This window comes from Enhydra lutris, unplaced genomic scaffold (assembly GCF_002288905.1).
Source record: "Enhydra lutris kenyoni isolate GAN:26980312 unplaced genomic scaffold, ASM228890v2 scaffoldscaffold1, whole genome shotgun sequence".
Lineage (NCBI taxonomy): Eukaryota > Metazoa > Chordata > Mammalia > Carnivora > Mustelidae > Enhydra > Enhydra lutris.
The window spans coordinates 6,195,272-6,216,534 of NW_019154085.1; positions in this window are offsets into that span (position 1 = coordinate 6,195,272).

Genomic DNA, 21,263 nt, shown 5'->3' on the forward strand with positions numbered 1-21,263 from the left:
AAATGAAAATATCAATTTAAGATGATAGATGATTAAAGTCAAGTAAATAATTACAATACGTGCTAGATGTTTTCAAAAGAGAGGCAAATTTCTCTGGGCTGAGATTTCCACAGAAAATGTAATGAGGATCAGATCTGTTTTTAATTGGAAGGAGAGAAATTTGACTTTAGGCCATGAATTTAAAGAAAATGTCTTTCAACTATGTAAGAATAAATGTGCTATTTATTTATAACCATGTGTCATAAATTTTAAACTTTCCCCTTTTATAAAAAAGTCATTTTTATACCAATTCTTCATTTATCTGTATTTATACCTCTGTGATCTATGTATTTATACCTCTGTAATCTATCTGGTTTAACTCATGGTGATTCCTTCCTACCCAGAACATTTCCACAAGTAAATATAGATTTTGTGGGGGTTTTTTTGTTTGTTTGTTTTGTATTTTGAACTTAAGACTTAAAAAGAAAAAGGTTTTCTTCTTGGCTTCCAATTTCCAAATGAATAAAACTCATTTTAAAAACAATGATGAGGGGCGCCTGGGTGGCTCAGTGGGTTAAAGCCTCTGCCTTCCGCTCAGGTCAAGGTCCTGGGGTCCTGGGATCGAGCCCCGCATCGGACTCTCTGCTCAGCAGGGGGCCTGCTTCCTCCTCTCTCTCTCTCTCTCTCTCTCTCTCTGCCTACTTGTGATCTCTGTCTGTCAAATAAATAAAAAATAAAATCTTAAAAATAAATAAATAAATAAATAAATAAATAAAAATAAAAACAATGATGGTTCTGAAAATCAAATGTTCAAGTGCAAGAGCCATATCTTATGAAAGGGAAATGAGGTTTCAAATTCTAAAGTTCAAGAATATCAAAATCTTCCATCACAAATTTTATAGCATAAAAAATCATGCATGATGATCCAATACTCAGCTTCTATTAAGCCTCAAAAAGCAGTCATTAATATCCACATTACCCTGCAAAACATCTCAGAATTTGTCACTATACTTTCCCTATAGAAATTTTTCAACTGGCTATGCCACAGAATACATTCCAAACTGGCTGTCTTAAACAATGTGGACAAATTGTTGTTGCACATATATGAAAAGTCTGAGAAAATGTGGGTTTTGGGCAAGGACTCAATCATTCACTTTCTCGAGCCATCTCTTCATACAGAATGGATGCTTCCTCTCAAGGCCAGCTCTCTTTCTTGTTAGCGTTTGGTCACCTGCAGCTTTTAAAGGCTATACACTTTTTGAAAAATAAATAAATAAAAGCTATATATTTGTTTTGTTTTGTTTTTATCTAGGCAGCTGTAAAGTATAATTTCTCTTTTTATAGCTATTTAGCTTGTGTAATCTAGGGCCATAGCAGAGCTGGAATTGGGGATCCCTTCCATCTTACACACATGGGATGCAGCTAAAAGTGTACATTGGTGTGGTGAGGGCAGTTCCTACCAGCTCGTGAGAGCTAAGTATTCAGGAATTTTGCTAGCCAGTTGAAGTCAACCATGTTGGAAACATTTTACAACATGAAAGTCAACATGCCCTATAAATTAGAGCTTTTAAATTATTTATCATCATTATTATTTTTGTTATTATTACTCCAGGAGACCAAGTTTAACAAAACATCACTAGTAGGATACCACCAATATATGAATGTTAAACATATTTTGATATACTTACACACTAGAATACAATTCCATAATAAGAAGTTATCAGTAATAGGGGTACATATCAAAATATAACAAATGAAAGAAACCTATTCTCACCCACAAAAAATATGTAGACACTATGTATGTATATGTATGTATATATATGTATATATGTATGATTCTATTTATACAAAATTCTAGAAAAAAATAAGTTTATCTATAGTAATAGAAAGTAGATTAATACTTGCCTTGCATTGTTGCAGGCCAAGGGAATGAAATGATTATAAGGAATCATTTGGAGGATGATGCATAAATTAATTATTTTGATTGTGGTGATGGCTTCATGAGTGTCTATATACTTTGTCTTATCAAATTATACATTTTAAAAAGGCCAATTCATTATGTAGCAATTATACCTCAATAAAGCTGTTTTAAAAACAGTGAAAATAATTAAACACTAGAAAAAATGACATCATTAAGAAATTATAAAGCCACCCAATAGGCTAGAAGAAAATAATTACAAATCAGATATCTAATAAAGGTCTGTATCCCAAATAGAAAAGAAATATTCCAACTGAGTAATAAGACAAACAACCCAATTTTTAAATGGTCAAGTTTTAGTACACATTTCACTAAAGAAATTTTATAAGCGGCTAACGAGAAGTGATTCTCAACATCATTAATCATTAGAATTCAAAGTAAAACCTCAGTGAGCTATCATTACAAACCCACTAGAAGGCCCTAATCAAAAAGACTGATTGTATTAGTTTGTTAGAACTGCCATAACAAAGTACCCCAAACAGGGCACCTTAAGAAAAATTTATTATCTAACAGTTCTGGAAGCTAGAAGTCTGAAATCAGTGTCTCAACAGAGTTGCTTTCTTTTGATGGCTATAAGGGAAGATTCTGTCCTCCACTTTTAGATCTCTGCCTTCATCTTCACATGGTTTTCACCCAGTAAGCTTGGCTCTGTGTCCAAATTTCCTTTTATATAAGGATATCAGCCATACTGGGTTAGGGATCACTTTTGCACCTGGTTTTAATTTGATTACCCGGGTAAAAGCCCTATCTCCAAAACAGTCTCATTCTGAGGTACTAGGAGTTAAAATGCCCATGGTCTTTTTTGGGGAACACAATTCAATCCGCAGCAATAATAATATAAATATTGGTATAGAAATGGACAATCTAGATCAGTCATGTATTTTTGGTTGCAATGTAGATGGTATAGCCACTGAGGTAAATATTCTGTCAGTTTATTAAAAAGGTAAATATAATCTTACCTAACCACACATTAATACCATTCCTAAGTATCTATCTAAGGTAAGTGGAAATCTCTATCCACACAAAAAAATTGTATATAAATATTCCTAACAGCATTATTCAAATTATTCATAAATTTTTATAGCAGCCAGAAGTGGACCCTATTCAAGTGTCCAACCCAAATGTGATCTATTCAGAGGAGGGGCAAGATGGCAGAGAAGTAGGGGACCCTGTTCCAACCGGTCCCCTATAGTGAGATAATCACCAGAACACTTTGAACACCCATGAAACCAGTCTGAGATGTAGGATTATACACTTCTGGATCTCTACGGGGGCAGAAGACACCAGTGGAGAGGGAAAGTGGAGTGGGAGCAATCAGACTGATATCAGAGGATAAACAGAGCGGGAGGGAGCCACCAGAAGTGACCCACTGGAGAGTAATACCCCAATACGAAAGCGCCCTGTGATTGGGGACCAGCGTTAACTTGGAATCTGGTTAAAAGTACTCAAAAAGAGCAAAAGGTCTTAAGGGGCAACTGGTGGAAGTGGGCAGTCATAGGCTCGGACCTAAGCCCACGGACCCAGGATGGCCACAACTGGTGACCACCTGTGTCAGAAGGAGTGCAGTGCAGCCTCCGGGCAGTGGGCGCAGAGCCCCCGGCTTTGTAGTGCTTACACCAGCACTGGGCTCGGCGCACTCACTGCACGCTGGAGAGGTAGTGTGCTTTGTGTGCCAGCCCGTGCTCTCTAGAACAACAGCCTTTTGCACTCTGCACACACTATGGCTCTGGGGTCTGATCTGCGCTCCCCGCTGGTGCTGAGAGCGCTCCATGTGGGTGCTAGTCGGTGGGCACTAAGACCAGCCAAGAGTCTGAACACTCCCAGCCTGGACTTGAAAAACTCAGCACACTATCTCTGCTTGGGGTCCCTCAGCAGCAGGCAGTGACCTGTGAAACTCTGAGGTCTGGACCCCAGACAGCAGTCTTGGCAAAGGCAGCCACGGGAGGCGGGCTCCCCGGACCGATACCGCTCGCGGTTCGAGCGGCGCGGGTGTGCGGAGGCAGGCAGGTGCTCTGGCGACACCTGAGAAGGAGATGGGGACATGCGAGGCCTGTGGGAGGTCACACATCTCAGCAGACTTTGCAGAGGGGGACCTATGTGTTTTGGACCACCCAGAGGGCACCAGACTGAGGCTTCTCTCTGAGACGGAGGTCTGGGTGCAGCTGGCTTTCTACTAAACCTCCAGAAAGCCGCAAAAAGCTGCCAGAGAACAGAAACCTCCAGAGGACGACAGCCTGAAAAACCCAGTTCCTCAGGCATAGCCGCTTGATAGGGAGCAGGAGGACTCAACCCAAGTAAGACTGACTGAAAAACAATGCAGCAGGCCCCTCCCCCAGAAAGCCAGCCAAAAGAATGGGAGGACAACCACCACGGGGTCCCCATAAAACAGCAAAACCCCAATATCAGGGGAAAACAATATATTAAGCCCCTGGTATTATCCTAAAACCTGTATATTTCATAGATACAACTTTATTTTTAATTCGTTCTCACTATTCTTGATCTTTTTAAATTTTTTGACCTACTTACCATTACAACAAGAGGTGCAATACAACATCTTCCATAATAACCTTTTAACTTGAACTTTTTTCATACTTATGCCTGTGTTTTCTTTTGGTTTTCTTTTTTTTTTTTTTAAATATACACATAGATATAAGCTTCAAGGTAATCCTCTTTCCCTAATCAATACTACCCCTATATGTAATAGTTTTAATCTCCCTTTATCTCTGGAAAGTTGAGTCCTTTAATAAAGATGTCAAGATACACCCAGGAAGAATTGAAATTACCTGCCTCACCCACATCAAGGATTTATAACCACCCTCCCATCTTTTTCTTCTGTCAGCGTTTATGTATATTTGTTTTTGTTCTGGTATTATATAAATCTTATCCTTGGAGTTCATTTTGGCTGTTTTGTTTTGTTTTGGTTTGGTTTGGTTTTTTCCCTTGTCATTTACTTTTGTCAGTCTTTTTCTTTGTCCATTTTTGTTTGAATACCTTATAAACCTTACCTTTGGGGCCTATTCTGACTGGGTCTTCTCTTTTCTCTCTCTCTCTTCTCTCTTTTTCTTCTCTCTCTTTTCTTCTTCTTCTTCTTTTTTTTTTCCTTTCTTTTTAGTGGTGACTTCCAATTGCTCAGAAGCATTCCAGGGTGCACCTTGCCTGGATTTAAGTTGATAGATTCCGCTACACATCCCCTCAACCACCTCTCACCAAAATGACTAGGAGGAGGAAACTAATAGAGAAAAAATTCAAAGATTGTGCCCTATCCATCAGAACTAATTGATATGGACATAAAAACATGTTAGAAAGAGAATTCAGGGTAACAGTTATCCAGGCTAGGTTGGAGAAAACCATTAGTGACAACATGGAATCTTTAAGAGCAGAAGTGAAAGCCACCTGGGAAGAAGTTAAAAATGCTATCAATGAGATCTAGTCTAATCTAAATACTCTAACAGTTAGGGTAACTGAGGCAGAAGATAGAAATAGTAATCTAGAGGACAACCTGATAGAGAAAAAGAATCAGGAAGAGGCATGGAAGAAACAGCTTAGAAACCATGAAAAAAGAAAATAAATAACACCATGAAACATTCCAAAGTCAGAATTATTGGGATCCCTGAAGGTCACAATAAAGAAAGAAGACTAGAAGATATAGTTGAACAAATTCTCAATGAAAATTTTCCCAATCTGGGGAATGGAACCAATGTTCCTGTCCTAGAGGCAGAAAGATCACCCCCCAAGATCAACAAATCTAGAAAGACCTCAAGACACTTAGTTATGAGACTGATGAATCATAATTTTAGCAGGAGTTCCTGAGGGCAGCTAGTGGGAAGAGATTCCTTAGGTACAGAGGAAGGTCCATCAGCATAATGTCAGACCTGTCCACAGAAACCTGGCCAACCAGAAAGGGCTAGCAAGACATATTCCAGGAACTAACTGAGAAGAACATACAGCCAAGAATTCTTTATCCAACAAAGTTGACATTCAAAATGGATGGAAAGATAAAGAGCTACCAAGACCAGCAAGGTATAAAAGAGTATGTGATCATCAAGCTGGCACTACAAGAAATATTAAGGGGGTTTCTATAAAAGAAGAAAGAAATCAAGAGTGACATAGAACAGAAATTTACAGAGACAATCTATAGAAACAAGGACTTCACAGGCAACACGATGTCAATAAAAATATATCTTTCAATAATTGCTCCCAACATGAATGGCCTAAATGCTCCTATAAAATGGCACAGGGTTGCAGCTTGGATAAAACAACAGGACCTATCCATATGCTGTCAGCAGGAGACCCATTTAGAACCTAAAGATACATCCAGACTTAAAGTGAAGGGATGGAGAAGAATCTTTCATGCCAATTGGCCTCAAAAGAAGGCTGGGGTAGCGATTCCCATAACAGATAAATTAGATTTTAAACTAAAGACTGTAGTCAGAGATACAGTAGAACACTATATCATTCTTAAAGGGTCTATCCACCAAGAAGATCTAACAATTGTAAATATTTATGCCCCCAATACGGGAGCAGCCAACTACATAAGACAACTGTTAATCAAGATAAAGAGTCATATTGATATGAATACATTAATAGTAGGGGATCTTAACATGCCCCTCTCAGTAACAGACAGATCATCTGAGCAAAAAATCAACAACGAAACAAAAGCATTGAATGACACTTTGGTCCAGATGGACCTCGTAAATATATACAGAACATTCCACCCAAAAACAACAGAATACTCCTTCTTCTTGAGTGCACATGGAACTTTCTCCAGAATAGACAACATATTGGGTCACAAATCAGGGCTCAAATGATACCAAAAGATTGAGATTATTCCCTGCATATTCTCAGACCACAATGTTTTGAAACTGGAGCTCAACCACAAGAAAAAGTTTGGATGGAATTCAAGCACTTGGAAGCTAAAGACCACCCTGCTTAAGAATATTTGGATCAACCAGGAAATCAAAGAAGAACTTAAACAATTCGTGGAAAAAAATGAGAATGAAAACACATCTGTACAAAACCCATGGGATACAACAAAGACAGTCCTAAGGGGGAAATACATAGCCATTCAAGCCTTACTCAAAAAAATGGAAAAATCCAGAATATACCAGCTCTCTTTACACCTTAAAGAACTGGAGAATCAACAGCAAATTAAGCCAACCCCCACACAAGAGGGAAATAATCAAGTTTAGAGCAGAGATCAATGAGCTAGAAACTAGAGATATGGTAGAACATATCAATGAAACTGGAAGCTGGTTTTTTGAAAGAATCAATAAGATTGATAAACCATTGGCCAAATTAATCCAAATGAAAAGAGAGAAAACCCAAATTAATAAAATTATGAATGAAAAGGGAGAGATCACAAGTAACACCAATGAAACAGAAACAGTCATCACCAATTATTATCAACAGTTATATGTCAGTAAGTTAAGTAACCTAGATGAAATGGATGTATTCCTGGAAACCTATAAACTTCCAAAACTGAATCAGGAAGAAACTGACAACCTGAATAGACCAATATCTAGAAACAAGATTGAAGCAGTGATCAAAAACCTCCCAAAAAACAAGAGTCCAGGACCTGATGGATTCCCTAAGGAATTCTACCAAACTTTCAAAGAAGAAATAATACCTATTCTCCTGAAGCTGTTTCAGAAAATTGAAGCAGAAGGAAAACTTCCAGACTTTTTTTATCAAGCCAGCATTACCCTGATCCCCAAACCAGACAAAGACCCCACCAAAAAGAATTTCAGACCAATATCCCTGATGAATACAGATGCCAAGATTCTCAATGAGATCCTATCTAATAGGATCCAATAGTACATATAAAAGATTATCCACATGACCAGGGGAGATTTATCCCTGGGATGCAAGCATAGTTCAACATTCACAAATCAATCAGTGTGATAGAACAAATCAGTAAGAGAAGAGAGAAGAACCACATGGTCCTCTTAATTGATGCAGAAAAAGCATTTGACAAAACACAACATCTGTTCCTGGTTAAAATGATTCAAAGTGTAGGGATAGAGGGAACATTCCTCAGCTTCATAAAATCTATCTATGAAAAGCCAAGCAAAAATCATCCTCAATGGGAAAAAGCTGACAGCCTTCCCTTTGAGATCAGGAACACGACAAGGATGTCCACTCTCACCACTACTGTTCAACATAGTATTAGGAGTCCTAGCGACAGCAATCAGACAACAAAATGAAATAAAAGATATTCAGATTGGCAAAGAAGGAGTCAAGCTCTCTCTCGTCACAGATGACATGATACTTTATATGGAAAACCCAAAAGACTCCACCCCAAACTCCTAGAACTCATACACCAATTCAGTAATGGGGCAGGATACAATATCAATGTAGAGAAATCAGTTGTTTCCTTATACACTAACAATGAAAATATAGAAAGGGAAATATAGAAATGAAAATATAGAAAGAGAAATTAGAGAATTGATTCCATTTACTATAACACCAAGAACCATAAGATACCTGGAAATAAGCCAGAGAGGCATAGGATCTGTACTCAAGTCACTATAGAACACTCCTGAAAGAAATTGAAGAAGGCACAAAGAGATGGAAGAGCATTCCATGCTCATGGATTGAAGAATAAATGTTGTTAAAATGTATATACTGTCTCGAGAAACCTATACATTCAATGCCATCCCAATCAAAATTCCACCAGTATTTTTCAAAGAGCTGGAACAAACAATTCTAAAACCTGCATGGAACCAGAAGACACCCTGAATTGCTAAGGAAATGTTGAAAAAGAAAAACAAAACTGGGGGCATCACATTGCTTGGTTTCAAGTTTTACTACCAAGCTGTGATCACCAAGACAGCATGGTACTCACACAAAAAACAGACACAGAGACCAGTGGAACAGAGTAGAGAGCCCAGATACGGACCCTCAACTCTATGGTCAAATAATCTTCGACAAAGCAGGAAAAAATATACAGTGGGAAAAAGGCAGTCTTTTCAATATGTGCTGGGAAACTTTGACAGCTATGCATAGAAGAATGAAACTCAACCATAGAAACTCAAAATGGATAAAAGACCTCAATGTGAGGCAGGAATCTATCAAAATTTTAGAGGAGAACATAGGCAGTAACCTCTTTGACATTGGCCACAGCAACTTCTTTCAAGACATGTCCCCAAAGGAAAAGGAAATGAAAGTGAAAATGAACTTTTGGGGCTTCATCAAGATCAAAAGCTTCTGCACAGCAAAGGAAAAGGTCAACAAAACAAAGAGGCAACCCACGGAATGGGAGAAGATATTTGCAAATGACACTATAGCCAAAAGGCTGGTAACCAAGATCTATGAAGAACTCCTCAAACTCAACACACATAAAACAGATAATCTTGTCAAAAAATAGGCAGAAGACATGAACAGACACTTCTCCGATGAAGACATACAAATGGCTAACAGACACATGAAAAATGTTCCTCATCATTAGCCATCAGGGAGATTCAAATCAATACCACATCAAGATACCACCTTACACCAGTTAGAATGACCAAAATCAACAAGACAGTAAACTAACAAGTGTTGGAGAGGATGTGGAGAAAGGGGAACCCTCTCACACTGTTGGTGGGAAGGCAAGTTGGTGCAGCCACTTTGGAAAACTGTGTGGAGATTCCTTAAGAAATTTAAAATAGAGCTTCCTATGACCCTGCAATTGCACTACTGGGTATTTACACCAAAGATACAGATGTAGTGAAAAGAAGGGCCACATGTACCCCAGTGTTCAGAACAGCAATGGCCACAATCGCCAAACTGTGGAAAGAACCAAAATGCCCTTCAATGGACGAATGGATAAAGAAGATGTGGTCCATATATACAATGAAGTATTATGCCTCCATCAGAAAGGATGAATACCCAACTTTTGTATCAACATGGTCTGGACTGGAGGAGATTATGCTGAGTGAAAGAAGTCAAGCAGAGAGAGTCAATTATCATATGGTTCCACTGACTTGTGGAGCATAAGGAATAACACGGAGGACACTGGGAGATGGAGAGGAGAAGGGAGTTGGGGAAAATCAGAGGGGGGACAAACCATGAGAGACTGTGGACTCTGAAAAACAAACTGAGGGTTTTGAGGGGGGTGGGAGTTTGGGTGAGCCTGGTGGTGGGTATTAAGGAGGGCACATATTGCATGGAGCAGCGGGTGTGGTGCATAAACAAAGAATTTGGAGCACACAGAAAAAGTTAAGTTAAATTTTTAAAAATGTGATATATTCATATAGTGGAATACTATTCACAATAAAAGTGAACAAAAAGCAACATGGAGAAACTTCCACAACTATGAAACATGAAATAAGTTAGACATAAAACACATAATTCCATTTATGTTTAATATCAAAATAAGCTAATTTTATAGAAACAGGAAGCAGATCAGTACAGTATTTGGATAAACTGGGGCAGGAGTGGAAATTGTCTTCAAATAGGTCCAAGGGAAACCGATGGAGGGATGGAAATGTTTAAAACTCGATAGTGATGATGGTTTTAGAACTGGGAATTTACTAAAAATCAGTGAGCTATATAATTAAAATGAGTAAATATTTTATGCTATTTAAATTACAGCTTCATAAAACTGCTAGAAATAAATCTAGTTTGGTATTCTAGACAAACAGTGAGAGTTGTTTGGACAAGGATATTAACAGGAGAGATGCACAGAAGTGTATAGATTTCAAATACATTTTGGAGATAAAATAAGTGACGTCTTCTGAAAGCTAGACATTGGGTAGTGATGAAACATATGACAAAGAGGCGTCTGACTTGAGAAAATGTGGTGTGTGATAATCCCTTCTCAGAAAGGGGAAATACCTATGAAGAAACAATTTTGGAGGAACAAACTCAAGAGTGCAGTGGTGTATCTTGTCACTTTGCGGAGATGTCTGTGAGACATCCAACTAAAAACAAGTTAGCAGCTTGAGCTCATTTGTGAGGTCACAGATGGAAATATAAATTTGATATGTTCAGCATCTAGGTGGTATTTAAATCATGGGGAGAAAAATAAAATGCTTAAGGAGATAGAATAACAACAGAATATATACCAGGAAAAGAACCTGAAGGAACTCCAGGTAGAGAAGTTAAAAAAAAAAAAAAAAGGTGTCTGGGTGGCTTGGTCAGTTAAGCATCACACTCTTGATTTCAGCTGAGATCATGATCTCAGGATCCTGGGACTGAGCCCCATATGGGCTCCACTCTGGGTCTGGAGCCCGTTTAAGATTATCTCTCTTTTCCCCATCCTTTGTCCCTCACCATCTCTCTCTCTTAAAAAATGGTGTGTTGGGGGGAAAGTCTGAGATGAGCAACTTCTGAATTATCCAGTGCAGAAATAAAGAGCAAGAGATGGAGATTGGGGTAGAAACAGAAAATAGAAAATGATAGAGGTAAAATAGAGAAATGAGCAAGAACAAGATTTATCTGAGGGACTGTGGATGGGTTATTGCATAGGAGCTAAGTGCCCATGCTGCTAATTAGTGGTAAATATCTTCAGAAAAGTAATTTTCCAGTGGTAGACCTTGAATGCCACAGTAAGTAACTTGGGCTTTTTCCTCTGCACAAATGAATCACTTAAGTGTTTCTGAGTAAGGAAATAGTATCCTGAGAATGGTGGTTTAAGAAAATAAATTTAAAAGGTGTCTGATTGGCTCAGTCAGTTAAGATCCCACTCTTGGTTTCAGCTCAGGTCATGCTCTCAGGGTCACAGGATCGAGCCCCATGTCAGGCTCCAAGCTCAGTACAGAGTCTACTTTGTCCCTATCCCTCTGCTCCTTCCCCTACTTGATCCCTCTCTCAATCTCTCTCAAATAAATAATAAAATCTTAAAAGAAAAGAAAAGAAAGAGAAAAGAAAAAAGAAAAAAGAAAAGAAGAGAAGAGAAAAGAAGAGAAAAGAAATTCAATAGAACAATTTAGGGGATTAGACCTTTAAAAATCAGTATGTATTTATTAAGGTTAAATAATACAAGATTATTCAAACAGGTTCAATCATCACAAGCAAAATCCACTTAATGTAATCCTTTTCATTCAGGTTCAGAAGGACACAGCAGTTTTCTCCTTGGGTATGAAAGAATATTAAAGCATATTTTGCTATGAGAAAAAAGCATTTTATCAGAGGAAAATGTAAACATGTATTTAATGAAGTTGCATTTTCATTGAATTTCTACATATACCATAGAGCTACCAATTAAATGTATAGTCAGTGCCTGATCCTTGGTGGGCCAATGGTCACCATCAAATATTATTCATCTACTCTTGACAGCTCTTATAATTAGAAAGGAAAAGCTCTATCCATCTGTAATTAATTTCCCTTGGGTATTAAAAACAAATCTAAAGCTTCCTGTTCATGACAGCCACATAAATAAGGCAATGTCCCCTTCCCTCCAAAAGACTGCTTCTGTGGATTAAATAGTCTCATTTCTACTAAGTATCCGTTATATGATTAGTACCCTCCTTGTTCACTTGGAAACCCGGATATACTTGATTTTTATCTATTCAAGTCACTTGAATTGTATCAGTTTCCTCATAAACAGAGTGAGTTGAGTGGAACAGGGGTGTTAGAAATATTCAATAGCCTTTTTCAGGATAGGGGATTCAAATACATTAGGCATTTGAACGCAAGGATACTTCAGAATTGTTTTTGAGTAAATAATAAAACAGTTAATTTTAAGTTCCAATGCTATGTTTTTAATGACAGTCTTCTCTTCACAGTCATCTGCTATTCTGAACCAGGCAGATACTAATTCTCTTCCTTGGCCTCCAAGCATAGGTAAACCATCATTTTCAGTGCTAAGAGAAGGCTAAGAAACAACATCTTTGCAAAAGAAAAAAAAAAAAAAAAGAAACAAAACTACGAAATCCCACTGATAAATTTGGCTAATACAAGAATAAGAAGAGAAACAGAGACTAAAGAGACTAAAGAAATGGCTCCCAGGTGGCAACAAACCACAAGCATCTATGGGGAAGCTGATGTGTCTAAGACAGAAGGAGCTGGATATGGTTATCTTTGCCTTCTTAAAGAAAATCCAAACTTGTGGGTGCCTGGGTGGCTCAGTTAGTTAAGCGTCTAACTTCAGCTCAAGTCATGGTCTCAGGATCATGGGAGGACGGGCCGTGTCAGTTTCTGCGCTCAGTGGGAATCTGCTTGTCCCTCTCCCTCTGCGCCACCCCCCACTTGTACTCTCTCTGTCCTTGTCTGTCTGTCGCACATAAATAAAATCTTTAAAAAAATCCAAACTCTCGATATGACCTTCTGTTTTATGCTTCATGAGCATCCACTTATGCACATGTGTGCAATAACTTTTCTGCAGGAAAGAGAGCAACATTACAGAGTAATTGAGTATGTGCATCTTCAGTTTCACTAGATAATAATTATTTTCCAAATTAGTTGATTCAATTTATTTCCCATTATTAGAATATAATTGCTCATCTTTCTTTACATATTTGCCAACCCTTGTGTAACTAAATATTTTTTTCAAATTTATGGGTGCAATATGATGTCTCATAGTTGCATTTTTTTCTAATTTTTCAATTCTGACTACTAATAAGACTGAAAATATTTAAATACATTCCAGTTCATTTTCTATGATTTGCTTGTTCACAGATTTTTACCCATATTCTATTACATAATTTGTTATATTCCTTACTGATTTTTCTGTTTTATTTTATTTTTTATATCGCTTGTATATAGGGTTTTTCTGTAATTATTCTCTCTAAATTTGTGACTAGTATTTTGACAGGCATTTTTGATGTCATCATAATCACATTTTTCAATAATGCCCTGAATGATCTTATCTTTCTTGTTTTAAATTCCTTTCACCTTCCAAAGTTATATACAGCCCTTATATTTTCTTCTGAAATTCTTGAGGGATTGTCTTTTGCATATATCTAATTCATACAAAATTTTATTTTGTGGTCTAGTTTGAACAGAAACATGGTTTTAATTTTTCTCTGGTGGGGGAGGGGAAATGTTACAGCTAAATGAAATTAATAATTTATCTCTCAAAAGTCATTTTGTTTTATATTTGTGCATGTATTCCTTGTCTCTTTTTCTTGTTCCATACATCTGCTTACATATTCATAAGCCAATACTGAACTACCTTAATTATACTTCATTATATTTAAACTGATTCTGAATTATAAAATATTTGCAAGCTTTTTCTCCTCAACTGTTATTAGCTCAAGGAAGACAAACACTGTATCAATATTTTTAAATATCTGTAATTAGGGCACTTGGCTGGCTCAGGTGGAAAAGCATGCAAATCTTGATCTCAGGGTCATGAGTTCAAACCCCACATTGGTGTGGAGATTAGTTAAAATCAGTAAATAAATTTTAAATATCTGTAATTAACTAAGTGAGGAAATTTCAAATAACAGGAAATGGAAGGGAAATGAAGGAAGAAAAAAGAAAGAAAGAAAGAAATGTGTTTTTTCCTTGTTTTAATACTTTTCTAAATAAGTAGATATGATTTCAGAAAATTGAGTTTGGAAATCACAGAAAAATCACAGAAAATCAAAAGCCAAGAAAAGTAACAACAATAGTGTATTTCAAACCCCAAGTAATTATCTATAAATCAAGGTAAACGATTACGTATTCTGGAACAGACTTAGTAAAATTATCATGTTGAGATACGAACTCAATTTGGTTTTGAAACAGACAGGCCTGTCTCTACAACTTTCTAGTTTTGCAAAATGATTGATGTATTTAAACTATTTGCCTCATTTTCCTCTTCTGATAAAGGGAATAATATTTACCTTAGAGGATGGTTAAAAAGATTAAATAAGATAATAAATACAAAATATTTACTGCCTGGCACACAGTTTAAAATAAATACACTCTAATAATTACAAAACCAAATACTTAGAATTGTGAGCATAAAGGATCTCTGCTGGTTAATTTTGAAATGCATAAGAATTTGAACAACACATATTAGTCAACCACTTTTTAGGTGTGAATTTATTTTTGTTTTATTTTATTTTTCTATTTCTGTTTTTTTGAGAGGGAGAGAGAAAAACAGCACATGTGAGTGGGGGAGGTGCAGAGGGAGAGGGAGAGAAGGAATCTTAAGCAAGCTCCAGGCCCTGGGTGGAGCCCAAAATGGAGATGGATCTCAGGACCCTGACATGATCTGAACAGAGATCAAAATTGGACACATAACTGAATGAGCCATCTGGTTGTCCATCTAGGTGTGATTTTAAAATGAAAATGGTGATATTTAATAGGTACTTTTTTTACTAGTTAAAAATGAATATAGTCATTTTTGGGGGGTGTATATATGTATTCTGGCAGTGTAGGATAGTTTTTTAAAAAGATATGTTAGGGTGACTAAAAACAAACAAACAAACAAACCTCCATAGTAAGGATTTCCTCTCCAATTATATGTTTCCTGAACAGATGTAGATTGACTCTAACTTATCCTTTCTGAGATAATAAAACAAATTTAGAGAGGTAAATTGGTAAGTACATAGTTCCGATCTATCACAGAGCAATGTAGATACTCCAATCTGGTCTTTTCAGAGAAATGTAACCTACAAAACACTTCATCAGAAATATTGGTGATTATTCAAAGAATGATTTTTTTTAGGTAACCAGGATTATTTTAACCTATTCTGTACCATAAGAACTCTTGTGATAGGTAATAGTACATGTAAAGGATTTTTTTTTTAATATAGTAGCTGGCTTTGGATTAGCATAATGACCCAATTCTCTTCAGTTCCTCTCTTAGTTTAATAAGATTTTTTAAAGCTATTATTAAAATGTGTTTAATTTCAATTGATATTACTTTTATCTATTTTGTTACTTTTTAATAGTTATTTTGCTAACAAATTGAGCCATTACTTTAACATGTGAGCCCTGGTGTTTTTGTCTTCAAAGAATAATTTCTTCACTAGATAGACCCTACAGCTAAACATAATTAAAAGAGGAAGAGCCTTGAACACCTCTCAGTCTCTTATCATTCTAGCCATAGTTTCACCAAAGCAATCAGAGTCTTAGGTATTTACTGCACCGACTTGAAATGTTATTTCAACACAGAAAGCAGCACACACATATTTATATTTATTCATATTGCCAAATAGCAGAATCAACCAAGATGCTCTTTGATATGTGAACAGATAAGCAAGTGGTACACCCATACAAATGAATACCATCTGGCAATGAAAAGGAATGAATAATCAACTCACATAACAACTTGGATGACTCTTAAATATTACTAAACAGAAAAATGTCTGAAAGGCTATATACTGGAACGATTCTATTCGCATGACATTCGGGAAAGAAGAAAACTATAGAAATGAAAACAGATCAGTGATTGCCAGGGTTGATGGGAAGGAGAATAGTGACTGAATCCATGAAATATAGGGGATGTTTTAGATAGGTGAAGCTGTACGATGTGGTAATGTAGTGGTAGTTACATGGCACTGTACCTTTGTCAATACCTGTAGAACCTTACAGGAAAAATAGTGAAACTTAAGGTATGTAAATTTAAAACTAAATAATGAATGTTTGATATAACCTCACTGACTAAAAAGGGAAGGGCTGACATGGGTGTAGAGTTTAAGACTAAATATAAAGAAGTATACATAAGTCCTGTACTCTGGAAAAGTTGCTCGCCATGGGGATATGAATTAACAATTCTGAAACCAGTATCCATGTATACTGGCAATAAACAAATAAGTAGAGGGATGGAGGATATGGGAGCCAGGGATCTTACTGTTGGAGTGTGAGATAATACAAAAGCAAAGAAGAAGGCTAGAATAAGTCAAGGTGTACTAAATTAGAAGTGGAGACATCAGTATGAATTTGTGTTTAGTTTAACATAGACCTATATGCATATAACACAGAGAGAAATAACCGCAGATGTATGTGTGTACATAAGTTAGTACACACGCATATATCTACTAACTGTTCACTGAGATGGCCTAAAAGTAATGGCACTCCTATGGGAATGAGGACATGCAGCATGGAGATCTCGGTTTCTAATGCCACTTTTTAATAAAAGGAATCCGGGCTAATTGGCAAAATGGCTATTCTTAGGGTTAGGACAGAACGTATATGAGCCTTGCAGTGCCAGAGTGTAAAGAAGTACTCAAAAAACAAGAGACTAAAGATATGTTAAAGGGACAGAGAAACTAACTGAAGGAACTTCCAAAGGCCAAAGATGGAACAATTGATACAAAATAATAATGCTGCTGCTGCTGCTGATAGAGGTTATATTAGATTATAACCCAAACATAAATGATTTGAACTCCATACTGATATAAATAAATAATTGAATGAACCAGTGAGGTAGCAAGGGGGAAGAATAGACACGTTTCTTCAGAAAAATTCTAAATTCTAAATAATTTATGTAAATATTACCATCTCAAGGAGGTGGCTCACAATTCTTCATGCTTTTGTATAGGCTGCACATGGTGATTTGTTACCAGACACAATGGTATAAAGGAAAAGAGTAACTTTACCCAGCAAACACTATCTCAGCCAGGTGATCAAGACTAGTGCCAGTATCGGTAATTCATGTTGATAGTATGTATCCCTGCTATGATGTGATGGGAATGATACTTTTTCTTCAAACCCCCTTCCTCCAGTCTAATCATGAGAAAAATATACTATTCAAACTCAAGGATAGCCTACCAAATAGCTATTACTCCTCAAAACTGTTAGGGTCATCAGAAGCAAGGGAAGTCTGAGCGACATTCATGATATAGATACATACTAGGTAGACACGCCAACTAAATCTATATATGTATATATAGATTTATATATATATATAATGTAGTATGCTAGATGGGATCCTGTGATAGAAAAACAGCTATTGGGTAAAAACTAATGGCTTTACTTAATAACAGTGGACCAATGTTAGATTTTTGGTTCTCACAAATTTACCACACTAATATAAAATGGGAATAGTAGGGTTAATTAAATATAGGATGTACAAGATACCCAAAGACACATACTTTTCAACTTTTCAAAGACACTATCTTTTCAACTTTTTTAAAAATTTTTTTATTTTAAAGATTTTTATTTATTTATTTGACAGACAGAGATCACAAGTAAACAGAGTCAGGCAGAGAGAGAAGAGGAAGCAGGCTCCCTGCCGAGCAGAGAGCCCCATGCGGGGCTCAATCCCAGAACCCTGGGATCATGACCTGAGCCAAAGGCAGAGGCTTTAACCCACTGAGCCACCCAGTTACCCCAATCTTCGCAACTTTTAAGCAAATCTAAAATTATTCTAAAATAAAGTTTATTAAAAAAAAAACTCTGTGGACAAAAGGAGTTAAAAGTTATGAAGTTATGAAGGTGAATTATTTTCTTTATATTGCACCAAAATGTAACTAATTATTGTTATTAAGCATAACTAGAGGTTTAAAATCAATGCAAAACAAGGCCTGTAGGATTAAACATTAAACGAAGGAGAGCAAATATATTTCTGTGTTTTAACTGATAGAAAACAAAATATTTAATGAGAGAGAAAAACTTATAATAAGGTAAATACTTCAAAGTAAAATAAAGATTAATCTTTCCTGAGAATATTGGGTCAGTTTACCAATATCAAATCAACAGAGAAAAAATAGAATATTTGGACAGATTTAACAGTAGTATTTCAACATAATTAATTTTTATAATTCTCAATCATGAGTCACAAAATAAATATATCACTAAATATGTCCAAACTCTAGCACACAAGTAATTCATGTATGGTAAATGTCTGAGGCAGGTTTTTTTTAAATCATATATTAAAAATTGTTTCTAAAATTTATAGTTTAAACTTTGCTAAACTATATATTTTGGGAGTTATTTTGCATAAGATGTAAAGATACATTAAAACTCTGATTGAGTTTAAGCAATATATATTATTGAAAAATCTCAAAGAGAGAACAAGAATCTGCTATAGAATGTACCTTGTTTTGTAGGGGTGTTTTAAGATTAAGATGGGTAAAAAAATCAATTCAAAACATTTCATATGGTACAGCATTTACTGGAAAGTCTCATCATTACTCTTTATATTAATGATTCCACTACAATCTTAAATATGTTTAAAGTAACAGTAAAGTTGACATCAACAGCAAAGTGAGATTAATTGATATTGAGTGCAAAATGATTATTGAAGTCTTCAAAGTGCATAGATCTGGAAGCCTTTACTATTATAACCTCCTGCCTTTCTGATAAGCTGCAAATGCACCAGACAGAATAAGCAAAAATCAATTTAATAATTCAAAATGAGTGAAATATTCTAACCACAGTTCTTATGGTTACATTAATTGATTTAAAAAAAAAAATGGCAAAAACACAAACGTGAAGCATTAACCCAAAAGGATCTGAGGTCATTTCCAAGTCAATGTGATTAATGATTTCAGGTTCATCAGTACTTAAATTTGCAAAATGGGAGTGTTGCGCAGCAAAATCAGAAATGCTAATGTTGGTCATATTTCACCTATGGTTTTCAGCCTTCATTTAGAGCATATCTGTTTTCATTCTTCCATTTCATTCTTCCTTAAATAGTTCAGTGACTCCCCATAATCCATGAGTTGATGTTTCAGCTGTGTTCCAAAGACTTCTGTTGGTTCATGGCACTATCCTCAGAGGTTTAAGAATTATCAAAATTATTTTTGTTTTGTCTTCACATTAGAAAAAAGTATTACACAACCAGCACACACATACATACTTCATAAGTGCTGCCATATAATTCCCATTCTTCAGTTCACATTAGTGTTTAAAATCTCATTGGCGCTAAGTAGAATTTTTTTTAATTGGCAAGGCATTGAAAATTAATATATTTGAATTTAAATATATGAATGCCATATTTATAACACATTACAACATTATGCCAAATAAAAATTGATTTGACTGATATTTGAATGGGGAAATGTGATATATAATTGAGGCATAATACAAGAATGCAGAAATGTAAGCATTCCAAAAGCAAAATACCTACATATTCTGTTAGACATTCATATTTTGAAAACACATGTCATACTTATTGATTTATAGGAGTTCATTAACTCAGCAATGAAATCTCAATGAAAAATTTTCTATAAAATACTTAATATATGTGTTTAGAGATTGCCCATTAAAATAATGGCTTAGTTGTTAATAACAATTTTGTCAATGAGAATCACACTATGTCTAGTAATAAACTAAATTGATAGCAGTAAAAAATATATTTCTACTTTAAGTCTAACATCTGTGATTTAGTTTCCACAAATCAACTATTATAGTAAATCTTATGTCACTGAATTCTATTTCATTTGAAGTTTCCTTTGTCTTTAATTTATGATATATGTTGAGTTCATAATTATATAAGGACTATATGTTAAAATTTTAAATAAAAATTTAAGTGTGTATATACTTAAATAAATTATAACACATATTGTAATTGTATTATGACAACATTAGAAGGTCTGTGAGAAATATTACTGAGGTGATTCGGGCAGGAGAATAGTGGCCCCTCAAGAAGATGGTTGGGGCTCTGGATTCACTGATATGTATCTGAAAAAGGTACTGGCTGGCAAGTTGCTTTTCGTCTCTAGGAATCGGCTTACCCTAGAGGGTGTAGTCCTTTTAGGGTCAGCAAGGACTCAGTTGTCAAAATATCAGAATACAGAAAATAAAGACATAATTAATACAATATGGACATAAAAGAGGATGTTATTAAAAAAAGAGGACATGACTAATTCTATATTGGGGAAATAATACAAAAGGTTTTCTAAATAGGTGATCCCCAAAATATATCGAGAAATGAACAGATTTTTCCCAGTCTCACAGATAGGAGTTTGTGTCTGATGGAAAGAAATCAGTTATGCAAAAGCAAAATAAGAAAAAATAATTGTTTGGAGGCATATTGGAAACCCTGGGAGCTATGGGGTATGGCTGAGGAGTAAGTTTGTGCCCGGAAAGGAATTCATGGACAAGAGTATGAAATTACAATTCCTCTCCAAACTAGAAATTGTTTCCTCAGAAAAACAAGTTAGAAGGAATACGTATCACATGGCTTCCTTCAAATTTTCCAGTCTCCTCCACCAACCTGACTACTAATCTTTCTGAATTATGATCTGACCCTGTGGAGAAGGCCTAGCTCCTAGTTTGGGCAGATCAAGGACAGCAGAGCTAAACTACCCTAGTTTCTGCATTGATGTCATTTCCCTATGTGTCCTTCAAATGTTTATTTAATGCAGTGACTGAACCATTCTCTCATGAATTAGGAAGAACAAGTCCAATTATCTCACAATCAATTCTTCCCTCTAGACTTACAGTGACATGGTTACACGTGGAAAACATTGTCTGTGAAACTGGATAATTGAGCAGAGAA